This window comes from Atractosteus spatula, assembly GCF_055471065.1.
Source record: "Atractosteus spatula isolate fAtrSpa1 chromosome 10 unlocalized genomic scaffold, fAtrSpa1.hap1 SUPER_10_unloc_3, whole genome shotgun sequence".
Lineage (NCBI taxonomy): Eukaryota > Metazoa > Chordata > Actinopteri > Semionotiformes > Lepisosteidae > Atractosteus > Atractosteus spatula.
The window spans coordinates 853,028-867,948 of record NW_028296623.1 but is presented as its reverse complement, the minus strand read 5'-3'; the positions used below and the strand labels follow the sequence as shown (position 1 = coordinate 867,948).

Sequence of the window (14,921 nt, the reverse complement as noted above, 5' to 3'; positions counted from 1 at the left end):
TGCTTTCCGAGTCGATGGCTCTGCATTAGAAATGAGAAGTGCTGAACTCTAAAAGTGTTCTTGCCATTACTGCTACTCCTGCTGCTACTCCTTCGTCCTCGAAAAAAGAAAAGACAGGCATGTTTTTAGTCTCAAAATGATCTTCTGGATCCACAAGAAACATGTAAATTTGATTGATTCCGCAGTATTTTGGATGTACTGTACTTATAACTTCCATCGAAGAGAGATTTCATCAGTTGCATGAAATTGAAACTTTCGATTTTTTGTCTGGTATTGAAAATATGTAAAAAAAAACATAAACAATTTTCTAACGAACAACTCATGAAGTATTGCCAGGATCTATATTTAGCGTTCGGTAGTGATAACACTGCTGATATTGACTGAGTAGAAATCTATGTTGTATTGGCAGCTTTATCTGAAGCAAGAAATCCTAGAACGCCCTCTATGAAGTTTTAGGATTCATACCAAAAAATGCCTTTTGTTTCCCACCCCAACTGCTGCTATTGCATTACACATTATGTGAACATTACCAGTTTTGGTAGCTTCTGGGCATGATTTTCCAAAACTGAAACTTATTACAAAATTATTTAAGATGAACCATGTCCAAAAATTGTAAATCAGGACTAATTTTAATATCAAATGAAATTACTACAGAAGAAAAGGTTTGATTTATATAACTTATTTTTTTATTTTTTGAAATGGGCTCACACATTCAGACTCGTTCTCAGTGGTTCTTGCTCACCAAATAACTTAAAAGCTGAGGAAGAATGCTACGAAATACTAATCAAAATATAAAATAATAATCATTATTAACCAGAAACAGCAAAAAAACTGGTCACATTTGTGATTATGTCACTTCTCTGCTTCAGCAAGGTCAATAAAGGACTCTCTGAAAGTAGTAAAACACTAAAGAACTGCAAAACTGAATTCAAAATCATATTAGGAATTCTGAGTGATGCCTGCTTACATGCAATCCAATACAGATATTGTCTTTAAATAAGAATTCTCTATGCCTTTTCCCTGGAGTGAAACTATTGGATTGAAGGAATTCTTATCACAGGTTTACAAGGTGTCGTTGATATTTGGAGAAATCTATGAACTCGTGATTTTTATATACTTTAAATAACGGCCATACGCACAGAATAAAATGATGGTACTGATGATTTTTTCCTGAGACGAAGCACAGATTATCTTTCCAACACAGCTGATAAAGGCAAGCCAATAGATACTCTAGCAGAACATAAAAAACCAGAATCAATTCCCCACTTAAATCTGACATGTGAGGTATGCTTTGTGATCGCTTGAAGTAAAACCCACGATCTCTTTTGAACTTGGACAAGTTATTTCTGATAGAGCGCTATGCAGAAAGACTTTATCAGCTCTACCTCTGAGGACGACTCGACTTGAAGACGCAGAACGATAAAAGGAACACAACCGACATCATAATTGAGGGCACACTGTGATTTGCACTGACTCAAAAGTGATCTTGGTAGACAAACATCCCTGCTGAAGGTGGAAATGAGAATTTGTGTTGAGAAGACGAATCATTTTTTTCCCTGCTTTGATGTTAAGCTGATAAAATAGCTTTTGCTCCATTTATCAAAAAACACATGCCCCCCATTGGATTCCTAAACAGTAGGAAGGTAGTTTTAACACAAAAACACCAGGCAGCAAAGGGATTGGAACCCACACCTCCGAAAAGACTGAAGCTTTAAGACAGAGCCTTAAACCACACAGCCACCTTACCTGCCTGGAAGAAACTGGGTGGCTTTTGCTGTTGTCGCCCAACTTAGTGGTGTTATGACCGTGGAACCAACTGCACCTGCTTTTTCTGAGATGCTTCCCCTCTCATGGCAAGATCTCGACTTCTTTAACACCTCTGGATATAGTTCTTCTGTGAAACAGGCTTCACACCTCTGCGTACAGCGCCCTTGATGTCATTTTATCTTTACAGCAGCCGCATCCGGAAAGTTGTGTCTTTTACGTTTTATTTGAACAACAAAACTACATACAATACAAACAAGAGCACATATAACGTATCAAGAACATCGTCAGCGGTACATGCTATAATACAATTACACTTTATGAAAAACGATTACACAAGGTAAATAAAGAAAAGGTCCGCAGAACTTGTTCTTACATTTCGAAAGAGTCCGTAAATACCCCTTTACGTCTATTTTGAACTGTTCAAACGTAGGACTCTTCCCAGACTATTTCACTTTATATCACATTCCTAAACAAGGATGCATCTCCTGTTTTTGAACTATTTTGGGCGGTATGGCTTATACAACACACCCACAGTATTCTAATGGTGGACTGCAGATCTGTACTATAGTTCAGTCGAATTCGAAGGATCCAGCAATCGTACTGGATTTGACTGGGATTCTGAAAAGTCTCTTGCAAAAGTATTCGGGTTTGCTTGAACCTTTGATAAAAAAAGTGATCTGATCTGAAACTTTGTTTTGTGCCAGCTTACAATCTCTGAGGTAGTTGTCACTAAACTCGGACGTGATGTGGCACACATGTGCCGTGTGCCTTTACTTTTGGAAAAAACTGGTATCGGGAAAGTTTCTTAATATTTCTTTTGATTAGCATGCAAGAAAATGTGATCATTACCTATGGAACTTCCCGCCAGCATGGAGCTTGAATTCACAACCTTGAGATTCAGTGTTCAAGAGTCACAGAAGAGGTCAGCCTGGTCTTCAGTTTGCCAACGATAAGCTCCGGCAGTGCTCCTCTGTAAAGCAGATTGTTCGGATCGGTTATGTGGGACGGCACTTCGATACTAAGATCGTTTGCAGCACACGCATGGTTTCCCCCCTTCACGCAAAAAACATAAAAGGAAGCTCTCTTGTCTTGGGCTGCTGAATCCCGGATTTAAAGCGCTCTGGGTGCCAGCTAAGTCTCTAACAAGCACACTATAAAGACAGGAATTACACTTTGCTCATGTCACGCATGGAATGGCGAGGCTACTTGTTCCAATATTATCTAGTCTCACCTCATATGGTGCCGATTCCTGGTTTTCATTTAAGAAAGAGCACTGCAAACACTGTAAACAGTGCAAAACGTGTGATGAAAGAAGTCTTTTCCCCACTTTGTCTAAAGCAGAACAAAGCGGAGTCATGCCGAGGGCTGTGAGATCAAGATTTCAGCGGAGCACTGTCGTCTACGTCTTTAGCTACATGAGTTGGACATCCTCTTGTACACGGAAAGCAGATTGAGATCCTCTGACATGAAAAGTGCCAGATAAAAGCCATTTCTCATCCTTTCTCTTAGTGGTGGAGCTATCGCATGTAAATGAGGCAACTTGCAAGGCGAGCAGGCTCGGTGCACACTGAACGCAGATGTCTCAGAGCAGTTGAGACGTGTCCAAATGGCTGTCAAAGGACAGCACTTTGCCGGCGCTGTGGCTTAGTTGGCTAAAGCGCCTGTCTAGTAAACAGGAGATCCTGGGTCCGATTCCCAGCGGTGCCTTTCTTCTTGTCTTACTGTACAGAATTTATCCTTATGGGCAAACCCCATGCCTTTTAATTCAGGTGAATGCAAGTGTTCGTTTCCTTTCTGGAACAACTTGTTTTGAAAGAAATCTATACAGCTTCCGAAAGATGAAACACAAATCTTGCTTATCAGTGAAGAAGAGGTACTCCCAGCAGGCCAGCTTATACCAGCAAAGTTTTTTTTTTCACCCTAACCCAGAGTATGGAGAAAAGCGAGGCGCCTGTGGCTCTGCAGTGTAATCAGTTCGCAAGTTCGGCGGTTAGCTGAAAGAGTGGCAAATGGAGCTCGCCCCAGCCCGTCCTTATTCTTTTAAAGAGGATAAAAAATTAACTTCGCCGCCAAAACTACCAGCTTTAAAAGACTGCCATGGGCACGGAAAAAAACACACTACAGATGACTTTTCTGGAACCGAAGCAGAGATTCCTTTACGAACCAACTGATAAAGCTCAGCCAGTGATAACTGTTAACAGAATGTGAAAGCACGATCAACTTTGTAACTGCAACCACAGGAAAAACAGCAAGAAGCAGGCTCCATTCCCCATTTAAATCTGTCGTGCGAGGCATGCTTTTTGAACGCATGAAGTAAATCCCACGATCGCTTTTGAACTTGGACAAAGTACTTCCAAAGGAGCACTATGCGCAAAGATTTAACAAGCTCAAACCCCGCCAACGATTCGGTGTGAAGAAGCAGAACATTCAAGTTTCACAGACAGAAGCAGCACGCCAGCACAGCCAACATTAAAATGGAGGGCACACTGCGATTTGCATTGACACAAAAGTGATCTGGGCAGACGTCGTTCCCTGCATAATGCAAAAAGTGGCAAAGCGCTTTTGGGTTGAGAGGACGCAAGAAGGTTTTTGTTTTGTGCCTTGATGTCAAGCTGAGAAAGTATCTTTAAACACTTTGCTTAGTTTCTCGAGAGACTGCCAAAAAGCAGCTCCCTCCCTTTCGTCTGAAGTCAGCTGAAAGGGGGCCTCAACAGAAGCACCTGGCAGCGGTGGGATTCAAACCCACACCCCAAAAGAGACTGGAGCCTTAATCCAGCGCCTTAGACCGCTCAGCCACGCGACCCAGTGTGCACTGTTGCTCTGTCTCATTACTTGCCCGGAGGAAGCCGGCTGGGTTTTGCTCTTGTCGCCCGACTTGGTGGCGTTATGACCGTGGAACCGACTGCACCTGCTTTTTCTGAGATGCTTCCCCTCCCATGGCGAGATCTCGACTTCTTTAACACATCTGGATAAAGATCTTCTGTGGAGCAGGTTTCAGACCTCTGCGTACAGCACCCTTGATGTCATTTTATTTTTACAGCAGCCGCATCCGGAAAGTTGTGTCTTTTACGTTTTATTTGAACAACAAAACTACATAAAATACAAACAAGAGCACATATAACATATCAAGAAAATCGTCAGGGGTACATGCTATAATACAATTACACTTTATGAAAAACGATTACACAAGGTAAATAAAGATAAGGTCCGCACAGCTTGTTCTTACATTTCGAAAGAGTCCGTAAATACCCCTTTACGTCTATTTGGAACTGTTCAAACGTAGGACTCTTCCCAGACCATTTCACTTTATACCACATTCCTAAACGAGAATGCATCTCCTGTTTTAGAACTATTTTGGGCGGTATGGCTTATACAACACACCCACAGTATTCTAATGGTGGACTGCAGATCTGTGCTATAGTTCAGTCGAATTCGAAGGATCCAGCAATCATACTGGATTTGACTGGGATTCTGAAATGTCTCTCGCAAAGGTATTCAGGTTTGCTTGAACCTTTAATAAAATAGTGATCTGAAACTACTCAGCTTACAATCTCTGAGGTTCTTGTGGCAAAGCACAGTCATACCTGACCTGTCTGGAATGACTACTGAGAGTCTTTATCCAGAAGCGACGGCACCACTCCCAGTAGAATGTGAGAGAAATACAGCATGACATGGGGAGTCATGGGGCTCCCACAGTTTGTTTTTCCTCATGTTACTGATTTTTTCACTAACATTTTGACCTTTTCACAATCAGACCTTTTTTCACATTTAATAAAATCTTTTAACCAGCAAACTGGTTTAATCGGTTTGTGAGGTTTGTGAATGCGTGCAGTAAGTCCTTTTTGAACTAGGACAAAATATTCCTGATGGAGTGCTGTGCGCAAACATTGAATAAACTCAACCTTTGCAGATGATTCGGCATGAAGAAGCAGAAGATTAATTTTTCACAGACAAGCAGCACACCAGTATAACCAATATTAAAATTTAATTGACAGCTCACAAACATTTGCACTGACTCAAAGGTGATCTAGACGGACATTGTTCCCTGCATAACGCTGAAAGAGCTAAAGAACATTTCTGTTGAGAAGACAAAAACACGCTTCTTTGTGCTATGATGATACAATGACAAAATTTGTCTTTAAACACCTTGCTCAGCCTCTCACGAGACTGTCAAAAATTGCTCCCACTGATTGTATTTCAAATCAGAGGAAGTGGGGTATTGGGAAATGTTTTCAACTAGCAATAACTGCGCCTCTGCTAAATCTCATAGGCGACGATACTGCCACTGCGCAAAGCTGACGGTTGCCAGGCAACCATGGGGCTCCTATGGAAATTGCGTTTAATCATCTCATGATATGCCATTGCTGTAACGCTTCACATTTGTCTTCCCCTTATAGCTTTAGGTTTATATAGGTTAAACTATTTCATAGTTTACATCCTTTGGATACATAGGGCATTCTGAAAAATCCACTGCTCATTTTCAGTAGTAGATGACAGAGCCTTGATGATGATGACAGAGCAAAGATATAAGATAACAGAGCAATGTTCTCGGATTTTGCACAAACAAATCCTAACTTCCTGAAAATATTACAGCACATTTGCGTCTGACTTTCTGTAGCTTCAGGATGACTGACACGACTGGACAAACACAATCTGTGGAATTTAGCACGAATAGCATGAATAGTCTAGCAGGCATTGTGTTGTCTCACTGCAATACAATACCACTGCGGTTCGTGACTCTCTAGGAAACAGTCCACCTGGCCCTGAAACCCACTCGAACGTCTAGCGACAGTATTGAACAATATCATGATTCCTTCGCGATATGTGGAATCAGCACAAATGCTGGAGAAAGCTTCCGATATCAGTGGCATTATCGTATGATGTTCTGAGGGGCTCTGTGGTGTGTAGTGTCGGGCATAGCTGTCTTCCAAGACAGACCCCAAGACAGCCGGGGTCGGTTCAAGCCCAATGCATCGACAGCCCTTTTCAAATGCTGTTGAAAACTGTTAGGAAGCTAGTCACCTATACATTTTTGAAAGCATTAAAGCACAGCCAGTTTGAATTCTGGACAATCATACAGGTGATTCTGAGTGATGTCTGCATCCACGCAATTTGATAAATGCTAAATGGAGAGAGGATTCTGTTTTAATTGTGCTTCTCCTGGGAGAGGTCAAGTTGAGAAGTTCACGATAAAAGGGTGGTAAATATCCTGTCCAGGAATATCGGGGCTGTAGGGGGTCAGATCTATAGATGTAGTAAACACATTAGTGGAGACGGTGTGTCTGGTCTCTGTGAGAGAGCCGGGCGGGAAGAATAATCTGTGGTCTGGGAAGAAGAGACCCTCGGAGGCGCTCCACACAGGAGAGAATGAAAAAAATATATATTTTTCCGGGACGCTGATTTTTCTCTTTGAATGAATTAAAAGCATGTCTAGCCAGTGACTTCGTGGCGCAACGGTAGCGCGTCTGACTCCAGCTTGGAAGGTTGCGTGTTCAAAACACGTCAAGGTCAGTTAATGGGTTTGCAGGTGCTGCTAGTGCCCAACCCGGAAATTATACCACGCAGTTCAGTTATATCTGTACAGCACCTAGGTAATCTGAAAGAAATAACAGAGCAGTACAGAACACTCAGTCAGGAGCTTATGCAGCGTTTCATCTTGAACACGACAAGAGAAAAGGCACACTGTACATCCGCGAAACATCACGTCCGACTTTAGAGACAGAACATCAGAGAACGGAAGCTTCAGACTTGTTCTTTATTATAGGTTCAAGCAGACCTGAAAGTTAGGGAGTGTTTGGTCACTTTTGTATGAAAACGTGTCTGAAGCCTGTAATTATAATTTGCTCTTTTTTAATTGTGGTTGAAATCCACTCCCATGTACCAAGACCTTACAGTATATTCATGTTTGCTTAAATGACTACCCAGTGGGCAGTGATTTGTCGAATATACGTATATAACACGGCGAAAATACGGCTATATACGTATATATAAGTCGCCGCGAAATATAATCAACGTCGAATTGCAACCGTGAAATCGACGACATTAATAAACGCATATATAACGTCGAAAACACATCTAACACATTGCCTGAGGCTTTTTACTGTATATATCGTGTGTGCCGCAACTAGGGGTATATGGCAATCTGCGTAGAGTACGAAGTAAATTCTTTTAGCAGTAATTATTTTATTTACACGTCTATAATAAATATAGTAAATATAGTAAATAAATTAATTACTGCGAAAAGAATTACTTCGTACACTATGGTGGTGTTTTTTGTAACGATTTGCTATTTCATGCAGGAAAGAAAGGAACCCAGACCCAACGTTTGCTTTCAGGTGCGGTCTATTTAAATACTGAACATTTATTTCTGAGGAGCCTGATTTAAATCACACAACCCCGGTAGAAGTCGAATCGACAATCTAATAAACCGAAATCAGACGCCTTATCCATTAAACCACTAGCCCGTCACGTAAATGAATTGCACCATGGTGAGTTCAGCGACGCTACTAGTAATACCCCACCCCCATCTTAAATTTCTACGTGAGAAACGTGTTTTCTACATTTTTATCAGTTTTTAAAAATCATCACTTTTAAGCAGACAAAGCCTTTATGTGTCGCTCTGAGTTTCTAATTGATTTAGAATTCCAAGAAAAAAGCGTTTTGTTCCACAACGGCGTGAAATGATCACGTCTTTCACTCTACTTCTCTCTTGCAGTAAAGCAGATATTGCTAGGCGAGCATTGGCTCCGGTAAATTAGGTCACTTTTCATGTTAACTCACGTCTTCTAAACACAACATTTCCTGGTGCATGTTTTCTCCATGGAAAAAAGTCATTTTCCCTTACATGATTTCTCGCTTTGTTTCATCAAAGAGTGCAGAAAGAAGAAAGAAAGGAAAAGTGTCGTAAATGAACTCTGCCGCCCTTGGGAGATGTCAAGCGCATTGGACATGAAAAGTGCCCAATAAAAGCCATTTCTCTTCGTTTCTCTTACAGTCGGGGCTCCTGTTGTGTGTAAAGGAGGCAGCTTGTTCAGCCAACAGACTCAGTGCTTACTGAACGCAGATGGCTCAGAGCGGTGTGTCCAAGCGGCTGTAAAAGAGGAGAATTCTGCTGGCGCCGTAGCTTAGTTGCTTTAAGTATCTGTCTCGTTAACTGGAGATCCTGGCTCAACATCCCAGCTGTGCCTTTCTTCCTGTCTTTTTGTGCAGAACGTACCATTTTGGACAACCGCATAGGGCTTGATTTAGTTTAATGCATGAATGCATTTCCTTTCTGCAACAACTTTTTTTTCAAGAAATTCATACAGCTTGTGAAAAATGAAATTTAATTCTTGGCAATCAGAGCAGAAGGAATATTGCCGACTGGCAAGAAAATGCAAGCAATGTTTATTTTTTGACCGGAAAGGTGCGAATGGAGAAAAGCCTCTCTCGTCAGTCTCTGTGGCGCAATCGGCGAGCGCGTTTGGCTGTTAACTGAAAGGTTGGTGGTTCGAGCCCACCCAGTGACGATCTTCTTATTATTGTCAATGTGAACACTGGCTCCGCTAAAGCCGAAACCTTAACCCTCTTTATATTTGCCGAAAATGCGAGTCTTTTGCCCGTGTCCAACAACAACACTTGAGACCGGGGAAGTCCAATAGTGACCAACACCGCAACTCCCCAGACAACCATATTCACCCATGGAAAAGTATCTTTGAAGGGCTGGCGGGAGATATCATTTATACTCCTGTTGCGTCCTCTGCTAAAATAGTTTAGAAATACAACGCGGATTTGTTTGAGAATTTGACAAGCATTGTTACGTTAGCACTGTGAAGTTGGATGTTGATATTTTGATATATTTACCTTCATTTTAACATAAATACTGTACAATCTATGGTGTACAATCAAACACAGGCATATTTTGAGTCTCGTGCTGATCGTCCTGTGGATCCAAAAGAAAATTTTAAAGCTGATACATTTTCGATTGTAATTTGCGTCTAGCTACAACGTCCCTGGAAAACAGATTTTATTAGTTGCGTGCAATCGGTATCTTTTACTTTACGTATGGTCGTGGAAATAGTTTTAAAAATGTTTTCTAAAGAAGATTGTATTGCCAGGACCTGCCTTTAGCGCTCAGTAGCGATTACGCTGTTGATATAGATGGAGAAGAAATGTCAGATGAATTGATGATCTAAGCTAAAATAGCCCTAACACGCCTCCTGTAACAGTGTTTGTATTCATAGCAAGTAATATTAGTTTTCAAACCCGAACGTTGCTTTTGCTTAATTGTTATGTAACTATTAGCGGTTTCGGTAGCTTCTGAAGAGCGCACTTTTCCAAACTGAAGCCTATAAGAACATTATTCAAGATGCACCATGGCCCAGAATCGTGCATCGGGACAAGGATTAACATCAACTGAAAGTACTCCCAGATAAAAGATTTGACCGAAAAAATTGAAAGAGTAGGCAAGTTTTAAAACAACGCCATGACGTCTTGATTTCCAATCTCTTTCCTGGTTCAGGCCATGTCCAATGACATGAGCAGTGGAGTCATACCGAGGTTGTGAGTTCAAGCCTCACCTGGAGCAGCCTGGTTTTCTGTCTTGACAGGTAAACAGTGTTTTGTGTTATTTGCTAAATGGAGAGAGGATTCTGTGTTAATGGTGCTCCTCCTGGGAGAGGTCAAGATGAGAAGTTCACGAGGCTGGTGGTAAATATCCTGTCCAGGAATATCGTGGCTGTAGGGGGTCAGATCTATAGATGTAGTAAACACATCAGTGGAGACGGTGTGTCTGCTCTCTGTGAGAGAGCCGGGCGGAAAGAATAATCTGTGGTCTGGGAAGAAGAGACCCTCGTTGGAAGAGCGGCGCTCCTCACAGGAGAGAATGAAAAAAATATTTTTCAGGGACGCTGATTTTTCTCTTTGGGGGAATTAAAAGCAAATCTTTTGAGTGACTTCGTAGCGCTATGGTAGCGACTCTGACTCCAAATTAGAGCTTTGTGTGTTCAAATCACGTTGAGATCAGTTGATGTGTTTGCTGGTTCTGCTGGTACCAAACCTGTAATCTGCAACATGCAGTCAACTTGTACCTGTACACCACATACAGTATGGCAGTACCCAGCGGAGCTATGCCGAGGTTGTAAGTTCGAACCTCACCTGGAGCTGTATGGCCTGCGTCTTTAGCTACTGAAAGCAACTGACGAGTTTAGGTGCTGGAGATGAGGTTTAAAATCATTTGAAAGAAACAAGTAAAGGTTTATTCTATATCACACCCAAAGAAGGCTCCACTGCTGAAACGTTGTTTCCTGCTCGTTTCAGCATGGAATAAGTAGTTGCAAGAAAATCAGCCGCCTGAATAGGGACCCTGAGATGAAAAGTTCGATATTCTACTGACTGGGCTATTCCCGTCTTCTCAGTTTCTTTCTGAAACAGCGTTTTTCCAGAAGTACTTACAATTTGTAAAATTTGAAATACAATCTTGCTTAAAAATGCAGATGATTTTTTTCCCAAAAAACGTAAATGGAGAAAACCGACCCATTTGAGTCTCTGTGGTACAATTGCTTAGTGCGGTCAGGTTGGGACTAAAATGATGGTAAGGTGCTGGTTAAAGCCCAACCTGGCATGCCTTTCTCACTGATCCAACATGAACATCATCTAGGGAAGAAGTGGCATGTAATGCTTAATACATTATTGACTTTATTGATAATTGGAGGGAATGCAAATGCTTTGCATGTATCGAATTACAGCACGTAACAACTGAGTACCTGAGTCAATATCACTGGGCAATTTCCAATAGTGACCAACATCATCAACTTCATGTAAAATAAGATTCACACATGGAGTTTTATCTTGGAATGGAGGGCGGGAGAATTCATTTATACTCCCGTTGTATCTTGAGCTAAACTATTTTAAAAATATGACACAGATTTGTTCAAGACATTTGTAATCGCCTTAAAGAGCGTTTTCATGAAGACATATGTCGGCTAGCTCTCCACTGTTAATTGACAGGACTTTTGAAGAAACTGTTCTCATACAATCAACATAGAAATTACACATCTTAATAAACATGAATGGAAATCCGTGTTGTGAATAACATAAAACTGTCACTACACATGATTGAGTCCTTGAGTCTGGGACCTAAGACCACTCAGCCATCCTAACAAGCAGTGGAGGCTGGTGTTTTGAATGCACCCGTTTCTTTGTCGAAGGATTATTAACTACTACTGATAGTTCTTTTCTTCTTATTACAGAGATTTCTACATGCGTTAAAGTTGCACATCAGCATGCGTTAAAGTTGCACATCAGCACACAGCAGGGAGCACATTGCTGCGATGTATTATCAATTTTAAATTGCAACCGTAATATCGACAACATTAATAAACGCATATATAATTGACATTGGAAACATAGTAACTTTTCTGGTTATATACCAGAATGCATTGCTGATATTCGTTAGTCGCCATTTTGGTTAAATACTTTCACGTTTTTCAACGAAGAAGAAATCTGCAAAAATCTCAGAAGTCCTCTTTTGACAAGTAAGTATAAATAATAATAATACTATTTGAATACATACAGGTCTTACTTAATATTATTTTGGTTAAAAATAGTACGTTAATAAGCAATAAATGGCACATAAAATAGTGTGAAGGTGAAGATCACACAAAATCAACTACAAATGTGGGAATTTTAAAATTTTAGGATTATAAATTGCATGTAGCACATTAGTATCACTACAGTAATGCTAATATAACAATAGTGTAAGAAAATCCTCACCTAGTTCCTTTCAAATGCTGATACAAAATGTGAATGATTTCAGAGTTTCAGAAGTGGGTATTGAGTCTCCTATAGAGATCAGAGATGAATTGAGGCGTGTGAGAAGGTGTACAGAACCGTTGGACTCCCAATTCCACATCAAGAGGCTGAGTACAATGGAAGAGTTCTGTACACACGAGCGAGTCCTTGCTGCTGGCATGATATTATATTTTCTCTGTGGTGTAGCCAAAAGCAATATTAAATGGAACTGATGGCACACTATGGTTTGCACTGACTCTCGGCAGCTGTTGTTGCCAGCATAAAGCTGAAGGGACCAATGAGCATTTCTGTTGAGAAGACAAATTAAAGCTTTTTTCTGCCTTGATGTTCAGCTGACAATGACTATCTTGAAAGACTTAGTTTAGGACAGACTGTCAAATAAATCTTTCACTGATTTTATCTCTGGGGATTGGTGTTGATCAAGTCAAATAGAGGACTTATTAATAGCCGACAGTCGAAAATGAACCAGCGGCCACAATGGAGAAATTAGCACTATGCCTGATCAGTGATCACATTATTCCTATCCTGTAGTCCTTACACTGGCTGCCTGTCAAGTTTTGTGTCGACATCAAAATCCTTATGCTCACCTATAAGGCTCCGCATGGCTTGGCACCTCAGTACCTTTCTGAGCTGTTATTGCCCAACTCCCCACCTTGCAATCTTTGCTCTTTTAATTTTGGTCTCCTATATGTCCCCCAAGCCCGTCAACGCTCCCTGGGTGACAGGGTCTTCTCCCGTTATGCCCCATAGCTCTGGAACTCTCTCCCCAAGCATATCAGAGAGTCACCTTCTCTAAGCTCCTTCAAATCCAGACTCAAAACCTTCTTCTTTAGAAGAACCTTTATTTAACTGTTCCTTACCCCTCTGCTTCTACTGTACTTAGTACCACCATCTACTGTCTCCTCTAACTGTATATCCTCATCCTGCTTATCTTGTGTATTTTTTTTATTTTATTGTTGTTATCATTCTGTAAAGTACTTTGAGAATCCACCTTTAAAGGAGCTATATAAAATAAGGTTTATGATTATTATAAATGATGAACAGTGTATTTAACACAGACCACACACGGTCCTTCGTTGCAAAAGATTGCAGGGGTAGGGAGTATTCTTTTCACTCGTTTTTTTGGCTTTGTTGCAAGAATTGTCTGGATGCCATCATTGTAGGAAGGAGAGGATCAGGGTTTAGGGGAGTCTTTTTGATTCCTGACACTGTGTGGTTCTCTAAACAAGCTTTTCAATTGTGTTGTTGAAGACCGTATCCCTGCTTTGTTGCAGGAAATGTGTGGATGCCATCATCGGAGCAAGGAGAGAATCAGGGTTTTGGGGAAGTCTTTTTGACGCCTGAAACTGTGTGGTTCCTGGTTGTAACGGCTGGCACTCTACACCTAAACAACAGAGAACACCGATGAAATTGCTGAACTGCCTAGCGGACATTTTGTCACTTTCTTCTGACCTGTATGTCATGTTATTTTTTTTTTTTGCCGTGCCATAAGAACAGCATGGTTGTTTAAATTAATTGGTCTGAAATTGGTTGAAACCACAGGGATGTAACAAGAAAAAAACAAGTTCTTCTTGACACAGAGATAGTTGGAGATATTTGGCAGCAGTGGAAATCCAACTCGACGCCCCCAAAGAGACTGGAGCTTTAATCCAGCTCTTTAGAGCGCTCGGCTGTGTTAGCCTTGACTGCCTCATACTTCACACTGTTGGCTCAGAGAAAACTGGGTGACTTATAAAGGCTGGTAGGAGAGGAAAGGAACAAATGCTTCATTTTTGGACAAAGACTTTATCTACTAAAAGAAGGAAAGAAATATTTGATTATTGTTTGTTCATTAGACATTTTGATCAAATTATGGAAATGCAGTGCCAGGTACAATTAAGGTATAATATGTACACGAACATCATGTCTGAGTCAGTGATGGCAGCTGACTATCGCTGGAGGACAGTTCTTCATGAGTGGGTAAGCCTGCATAATGAGGGAGAAGAGATCAGCCTCGGTGACGCAGTGTCCAGTGACACTAACTATCTGTCCTACTTTTCTCTGCTAATGTAGAGGGCGAATGTAAGGTTTTTCTTGTAAAATATTTTCGAGAGCATTTTTGTTGCTGAAAATAAATCTTGTGCATTTGAATGAATTCCAATATTGTCACCTAATTCTATACATTTTATCATCAGTCTACAACATTTAGAGGAGCTCAATTGGATAATGATAGTATTTCTTGCCTTTTAAATACATCAGTCAAAAATGTAGAGAAGGTTCTCCTGTTTTCAGCATTATACTGTGAACTGTGATGTACCACTAATATTTACGCTCATAAAAGCATTGTAATTGTATTGTTCTGTTCTGTTACAGTCTTGAATGAC

The 14,921-nt window shown here is 40.9% G+C and overlaps 1 non-coding gene across 1 annotated transcript; it reads right to left on the bottom strand.

The window, feature by feature from the left end:
- Nucleotides 1–5,922: 5,922 nt before the first annotated feature.
- LOC148812376 (U4 spliceosomal RNA) lies at nt 5,923–6,064 on the bottom strand. The gene has a single exon (XR_016086348.1). It is a non-coding gene; the product is annotated as a U4 spliceosomal RNA (small nuclear RNA).
- Between the last annotated feature and the right edge of the window lie 8,857 nt (nt 6,065–14,921).